The sequence below is a fragment of the Crocuta crocuta genome, unplaced genomic scaffold (assembly GCF_008692635.1).
Source record: "Crocuta crocuta isolate KB4526 unplaced genomic scaffold, BGI_CrCroc_1.0 scaffold334, whole genome shotgun sequence".
In the NCBI taxonomy this organism is placed as follows: domain Eukaryota; kingdom Metazoa; phylum Chordata; class Mammalia; order Carnivora; family Hyaenidae; genus Crocuta; species Crocuta crocuta.
Window position 1 is genome coordinate 642867 of NW_027533260.1, and position 7644 is coordinate 650510.

The window sequence follows — 7644 nt, forward strand, 5'->3', positions numbered from 1 at the left end:
GAAATCGCCCAGACTCCATATCACCAGTCCTTCCTCCCTCTCTTATTTGAACCGACTTTAGTTGCTTTTAATTCCCCTCCTTCCTCCATACGTGGTTCTATCAGGATCCTCAGTGACTTCCTATTGTTAAATCCCATGCTCAGTTTTTACTGGACCTTCCAAGCAGCATCTAACATCGATACTTCCTTCTTTGTTGCAATACTCCCGTCATTTGGTGCTCAGAACGCCATGCCCTCTCGATGTTTCTGCCTTATTGGCCACTTCTAGGGTTCAGCTACTTTTTCTAATTTCTCTTGGCTCCCACCCTCTTAACTTAATCCTCAGAGTGTTTCAGGGCTCATTCCCTGCATCTTTTGTGTCTGTACTTACTCCTCAGTGCTCTTGTCCAGTGTCACAGTTTAAGCAGCACTCATGCCGGTGGCTTCCTCTTTCCTTCTCCAGCCTGCACTTCTCCCCCAAGCATCACCTCCTGTACCTCACTGCCCCTTTGACATCTCTGAGGTGCACATCTCTACAGGTGCCTCCATCTTACCGTTTGCCAAACCAAGTTCCAAATCTCTCCTGAGGCCTCTTCCTTCCACGGTTTCCCTCTTTCAGTTAATAGCTTCTCTTAGCTTCTTAGATAAGGGGTCAGCAAACTTCTGTAAAGGGCAAAATAATAAGCTTTTGTGGGCCAGGTAGTCTCTGTTGCAACTGCTCAACTCTGTGACTACAGCACGGCAGCAGCCATAGACAGAGCAGGAGCCAAGGGGCACATCTCTTCTCATACTTTTTTTTTTTTTAAATGTTTTATTTATTTCTAGGGGAGAGAGAGAGAGAGCGCGTGAGCAGGGGAGGGTCAGAGAGAGAGGGAGTCACAGACCGAAACAGGCTCCAGGCTCTGAGCTGGCAGTCAGCACAGAGCCCGACGCGGGGCTCGAACCCACGAACCGCGAGATCATGACCTAAGCAAAAGTCGGACGCTTAACCGACTAAGCCACCCAGGCGCCCCTCCTCTTCTCATACTTTTATCAGTCCCTGTTTCACATCATCTGAGGGCAAATCCCGTTGCTTCTGTTCACAAAGCAGACTTTAGATCTGTCACTCTTCCTTGCCACAGCACGACCCTAGGCAGAGCCGTCATCATCGGTCACTTGGGCCATGATGCAGCTGCCTCCCATTGTTCTTGTTAACGTTCTTGTTGTGTCACAGGCCCTCTGCAGACCTTTGGCATTTTCTTGTAAATTTTGTTTACTTTTATTTACTTTTTAAAACATACAGTATTTTAAAATTATTTATTAAAAAAAATGTTTTAATGTTTATTTTTGAGGGAGACAGAGACAGAGTGTGAGCAGGGGAGGTGCAGAGAAAGGGAGACACAGAATCTGAAGCAGGCTCCAGGCTCTGAGCTGTCAGTACAGAGCCCGATGTAGGGCTCAACTCAAGATCATGACCTGAGCCCAAGTTGGGTGTTTAACCAACTGAGCCATTCAGGTACTCCAAATTATTTTTTTATTTTAGAGAGAACTCACACAAGAGTGAGGCAGAGAGAGAGAGAGAGAGAGGATTGCACGCTGAGCACAGAGCCTGACATAGGGCTTAATCCCACAACCCTAGGATCATGACCTGAGCCGAAATCAAGAATCCGATGCTCAGGGCACCTGGGGGGCTCAGTTGGTTAAGCCTCTGACATCACTCAGGTCATGATCTCATGTTCGTGGGTTCGAGCCCCACGTCAGGCTCTGTGCTGACAGCTAGCTCAGAACCTGGAGCCTGTTTCAGATTCAGTGTCTCCCTCTCTCTCTGACCCTCCGCTGCTCACGCTCTCTCTCTCTTTCTGAAATAAATAAAACATTTAAAAAATTAAAAAAAAAAAAAAGAATCCGATGCTCAACCAACTGAGCCACCCAGGCACTGCTCTTATAAATTTTAGAATCAGCTTGTCAGTTTCCACAAAACACCTGCTAGGATATTGGTTTTATTGCATTAGCTCTATTAACTTGGGGAATAATCAACATTTGTATATAGTAGAATTTTCTAGTCTAGGTTCATGGCGTATTCTTGGATTTATTTACATTATCTTTAATGTGTTTGAATAGAGTTTTATGGTTTTCAATATTGAGATCTTGCACATCCTTTTAAGACTTACTTCTAGGCATTTGCTGTTTTGATACTATTATGAATGGATTATTATTTAATTTCTACCAGTTGTTGGCTACCAGTAGTTGGCTACTATTGAAATACAGTTGATTTATCAATACTAATCTTATGGTCAGTGACCTTGAGAAATTCATTTATGAATTCTAACAGTTTATAATTCTCACAGATTTTCTACTTTCAAAATCATGTCTTCTGTGAATGATAAATTTCTTCCTTTTTAATTCTTTTGCCTCTCATTTCTTTTTCTTGCCCAGTTGCATTTAGGGTCTTCAGTACCATTTGAATAGAAATGGTGATAGGTATCCTTGCCTCATTCTTACCTCAGTGTAAAAAATTTCAATATTTCACCATTAAATGTAATGTTTGCTTCAGGTTTTATATGTTGTTGTTTTTGTTTTTTAGAGAGAGAGAGTGCACATGTGCAAGTGGGTGAGGGGCAGAGAGAGAGGGAGAGAATACCAAGCAGGCTCTGCAGTGTCAGCATGGAGCCCAGTGTGGGACTCGATCTCACAAACCATGAGATTATGACCTGAGCCAAAGGCAAGAGTGAGATGACTGAACCACCCAGGTGCCCCTATGGATATTATTTTTTCAGATTAAGACAGATTACTTATATTCCTAATTTGCTAAGAGTTTTCATCATTAAAGGGTGGTAAATTTTATTACGTGCTTTATTCCTAGATCTTTTGATGTTTTGTTACAAAAAATTTCAGATGTACAGAAAAGTTGAAAGAATTTTTCAATGAACACCTGCATACCAACTAACTAAATACTATAATTAATGTTTTACTTGCTTGATCACCTATGTGATATTATGATGCATAAGAAATATACATTTGGTCACTCAGATGACGAAAATACATTTCTTGTGTATATTTGGTCTTATCCACAGTTCATGGCTCATAGCTCCCCAAATCCTTGGAATTTCCTAAAAACTGAGAGCAGTGTCTTTTGTTATGTGAATCATGACTTCTGGAAGCATCCAAGGATGAGGGCTGGTTGCCAGGAAAATCAATCATGTGATGAGAGGGCTGGAACTTTCAGTCACACCCCCTGACCTAAAGGAATGGGAAAAGGGCAAGAGATTGAATCAGTTGCCAGCGGCCAATGATTTAATCAGTTGTGCCCGTGCAATGAAGGCTTCATAAAATCCCAAAAGGAGAGTGTTTGGACAGCTTCCCGGTTGATGGACACGTAGGGACTGGGGAGGGCGGGTGCACCTGGAGGCCTATGGAGGCTCCATGTCCTCTTCCCACACCTGGCCCTATGCCTCCCTTTCACTTGGCTCTCCCCATGTTGTATCCTTTTATGGTAAACTCTTAATCTAGAAAGTAAAATGTTTCTCTGAGTTCTTTCAGCTGTTCTAGCAAATTAATTGGACCTGAAGTAGAAGTTTTGGGAACCTCTGATTTATAGCCAGTCAGTCAGCAGTACAGGTGACAATCTGGACTTGTGACTGGCGTCTGAAGTGGGGGAGGGGAAAGGCAGTCTTATGGGACTGACCCCTTAAAGTGTGGAACCTGATGCTATGTGCAGGTACCTAATGTCAGAATTAAATTGAATTGTAGGACACTGAGCTGGTGTCCCAAGGATTGCTTATCATTTTTATGAGGAAACCACCTCCCTGCCATGTTAGAAATTGGGTCTCAGAATATCAGAAGATTTTCTTTTATTTAGCCATCCCTTTCTCCCTTGATTTTTAAATATGTTTTGAAGTAAATTTCAAACATTAGGGGCGCCTGGGTAGCCTATTTGGTTAAGCATCTGACTCTTGGTTTCAGCTCAGGTCGTGATCTCACAGTTCATGAGTTCAAGCCTTGCATTGGGCTCTGGGCTGACATTGTGGAGCCTGCTTAGGATTCTTTTTGTCTCCCTCTCTCTATGCCTCTCCCCAACTTGTTCTCTCTGTCTCTCAAAATAAATAAATAAGCTTAAAAAATATTTTTTAAAAATTAGTCATCTTCCCCCTAAATACTCCAGCATGTATATTATTAACTAGAGTTTAATATTTGTTTATAGTACTTTTGTTTACTTTGAAGTAAAATTTATATACAACAAAATGTACGAATCTTAATGAACCATTCAGTAGTTTTGACATATGTGTGCTCACTGGTGTGACAAGTTTTTCATGGATCCATTGTCTTGATGATAAGATTTTTATCCTTGAGGCGTCTGGGTGGCTCAGTTGGTTAAGTGTGTGACTCTTGATATCACCCCAGGTTATGAGCTTGCAGTTTGGGAGATCTGCACATCGATCTCTGCACTAACAGCACGGAGCCGGCTTGGGATTCTCTTCCCTCTCTCTCTGCCCCGCTCATGCTCATTCTGTCTCTCTCAAAAGTAAATAAATAAACTAAAAAAAAAAAAAGATTTTTATCCTTGATTCTGTCAGTGTGGTGAGTTACATGGGTTGACTTTTGAATGGCAGGATATTTTTAATGAGCTTTAAGTTTCTTCCGTTAGGTACAAGGCAAAATTAGATTCACCAAACCTTGGGTCGATAATGTATTGTGAAAATGATCATAATAAATTCATGTGCATTTTTTTCCCATACCATTGAGTGAAAAATCACTTGGAACAAGAACGTGTCATTGGAGGTAACACCGTCACTTAAGGATGTGGCTGTGCACTTCATGTCAGAGGACTGGCAGCTGCTGGGTGTGGTCCACAGGAAGCTGTACTGGGACGTAATGCTGGACGCTTACAGCAACCTCAGATCAGTGGGCAAGGACTATGGTGACCCCCAGTCTGTTGCCATTTCTTTCTTCACTGCTGGAATTTATAAGTTCCCTGAGGTATTTAATGTCTTTGAACAAGGATTTATAAATGGTAGAACCTTTGTGTCTGTCTGAATGTGGTGAGGGTAGCACACTCTCACCTCCCAAGGCAAAGTGTTTCACCGGGCACGTGGGTGGCTCAGTCAGTTAAGCGTCCACCGACTCTTGGTTTTAGCTCAGGTTGTCACCTCACGGTTAATGGGTTTGAGCCCCACATTAGGCTTTGCACTGGCAGTGTGGAGCCTGCTTGGGATTCTCCCTCTCTCTCTCTCTCTCCCCCCCCCTTTTTGCCCCTCCCCCACTGGTGCTGTCTCTGTCTCTCTAAAAATAAATAAACTTTTTAAAAAAAGGTTTTTACTTTGCTGAGGTGCTGACTCTGAAACAGCCGCTTCCTCCTTCTTCAAAGGTTCTGAAGACCAAGCTCTTGACTCCATGTTTAGCCATAATCAAATCATTAGGCTTCCCAACTAGCAGAGTCCTCCAGCTGGAGCAGGGAGCCATGGATTGTAAAGGAGGAAGTCAGCAGTAAGGACCATCTGCGGGAATGGATAACAGCCAGGCAGATGAGTGAAAACCTAAGGAGCCCGCATTGGGCTCTGCACTGACAGCTCAGAGCCTGTTTGGGATTCTGTCTCCCTCTCTCTCTCTCTCTCTCTGCCCCTCCCCTGCTCTTTCTCCATCTCTCTTTCTCAAAAATAAATAAATAAAACATTTAAAAAAAAAGAAATGAGATTTTGTAAAGGTAGTAAATGTCAAAGATCCTTTAACGATATGCCATAACTCCTTCTATACCAAAGAAGTCACACAGGGCAGAAACCCTATGGACACAGTGAATGCAGAAAATTTTTCTCCCAGAAATAACAGCTCATGGTACACCAGAGAATTCATACAGGAGAAAAAAAACGTATGAATATGATGGATGTCTGGAAGCTTTTATTCAGAAAGTGGAGCGTATTTTATATACGAGAACTCATCCAGGAGAGAAACCCCATGAATGTAACGAATGTCAGAAAACCTTCATTACTAAGCCACATCTTGTGAAGTATGAGAGAACTCATACAGATGAGAAACCCTATGGCTGTAAGGAATGTGGAAGAACTTTCTCTCAAGTTTAGTCTCATTTTACCTCACAAAATGCAAACCACAGGAAAGCCCAGTGAATGCAGTCAGTGTCAGAGAGCTGTCATCCATAGGTCACAGCTCATTGAACACCAAAGACCTCACCCTGGAGAAGAAACCTTTTCATGTAAAGAGTGTTAGAAGGCTTTCATCGAGAAGTCAGAGCTCACTTTCTATCAGAGAATTCATACTGGGGAGTAACCTTACTACTGCAGTCAGCATCGGAAAGCCTTTGAGCGGCAGTCAGAACTCGTTTTACATCAGAGAGTTCATACGGGGGAGAAGACTTCCCTCTGTAATGAATGCCAGAAAGCCGTCAGTTCCAAATCAACACCCGCTCTACACCAGAGCGCACACGTGGGAGAGAAACCCTGCAGACACAGTGGCTGTGGGCAAGTTTTCTCACAGAAGGCACAACTCCCTGTCCGTCAAAGAACCCACCCAGAAGAGACACCCTGTGAAGGCAGTAACTGTCAGAAAGCCTTCAGCCGTAAGTCCCCTCTCATCATACAGGGGAGCACCCATGCAGGAGCAAAGCCCTGTGGATGCAGGGAACGTGGGAAAACGTCCGCCTGGAAGCCTGGTCCAAGTAGGCATCAAAGGACACGTATAAGAGAGACCCTGCAGACGCAGTGAGTGTGTGCAAGCCTTTCGAGTCAAGTCACCCTTCGGTAGACACCACAGACGGCATATAGCAGGAAATCAGATGGATATGGGGAAAATGAGGGAGCCTTTAAGGCATATGAGTGATAATTCTTATGGTGACTAAAGAGAAACTTCCACTCAGATGTTTATTTTCGTAGAGAGCTGAAATGAGAGAGAACTCTAGTGCAGTAAATAAATATGACCAAACTGGGGCGGCTCAGTGGTTTCGTCAGTTAAGCACCCTACTTCAGCTCAGGTCATGATCTCCCAGTTCATGGGTTTGAGCCCACATCAGGCTCTGTGCTGACAGTTCAGAGCCTGGAACCTGCTTCAGATTCTGTGCCTCCCTCTCTCTGCCCCTCCCCACTCGTACTCTGTCTCTCAATAATAAACATTAAAAATGTGTTTTAAATAAATATGACAAAATCTTCAATAATAACCTGCAGTGCATTGTTCATCAGGGAAAATGCATACATGGGAGAAACTGAATTCAGCAAATGTCCAAAAGTTTTTCACATAGAAGTGTTAGCAGGCGCTTGGAAGGCTCAGTCGGTTAAGTGTCTGACTAGATTTCGGCTCAGGTCATGATCTCGAGGTCATGGGAGAGAGCCCAAGCCCTGCACATCCTGCTCTATGCTGGATGTGTGGAGTCTAAGAGAGAGTCTCTCTCTTTCTCTCTCTCTGCCCCTCCCCAGCTTGGGTGCATGTGTATGCACTCTCTCTCTAAAAAATATATAAATAAAAATTTGAGAGAGAGAGAAAGAGCACAGCAGAGCAGAGACAGAGAGAGAGGGGGACAGAAGATCCGAAGTGGGCTCTGCACTGACAGCAGTGACCTCGATGTATATATATAAAATGACCTACACTTCTTGAGTTTTCACAAATTTACTACATTCACAGTGGCTGTCTTTTTGTTGTACGATGAATGCACTACCATTTGTTTTTAAAATAAAATAAAATAAAA

At 43.3% G+C, this 7644-nt stretch overlaps 1 long non-coding RNA gene across 1 annotated transcript in view; it reads left to right on the plus strand.

The window, feature by feature from the left end:
• LOC144217638 (uncharacterized) overlaps window positions 1-5069 on the plus strand; it is a 10621-nt gene extending 5552 nt beyond the window's left edge. Inside the window, exon 3 of the long non-coding RNA XR_013330923.1 lies at window positions 4359-5069. This is a non-coding gene — a long non-coding RNA (uncharacterized LOC144217638). The remainder of the gene's footprint in view (window positions 1-4358) is intronic.
• Window positions 5070-7644: the final 2575 nt, after the last annotated feature.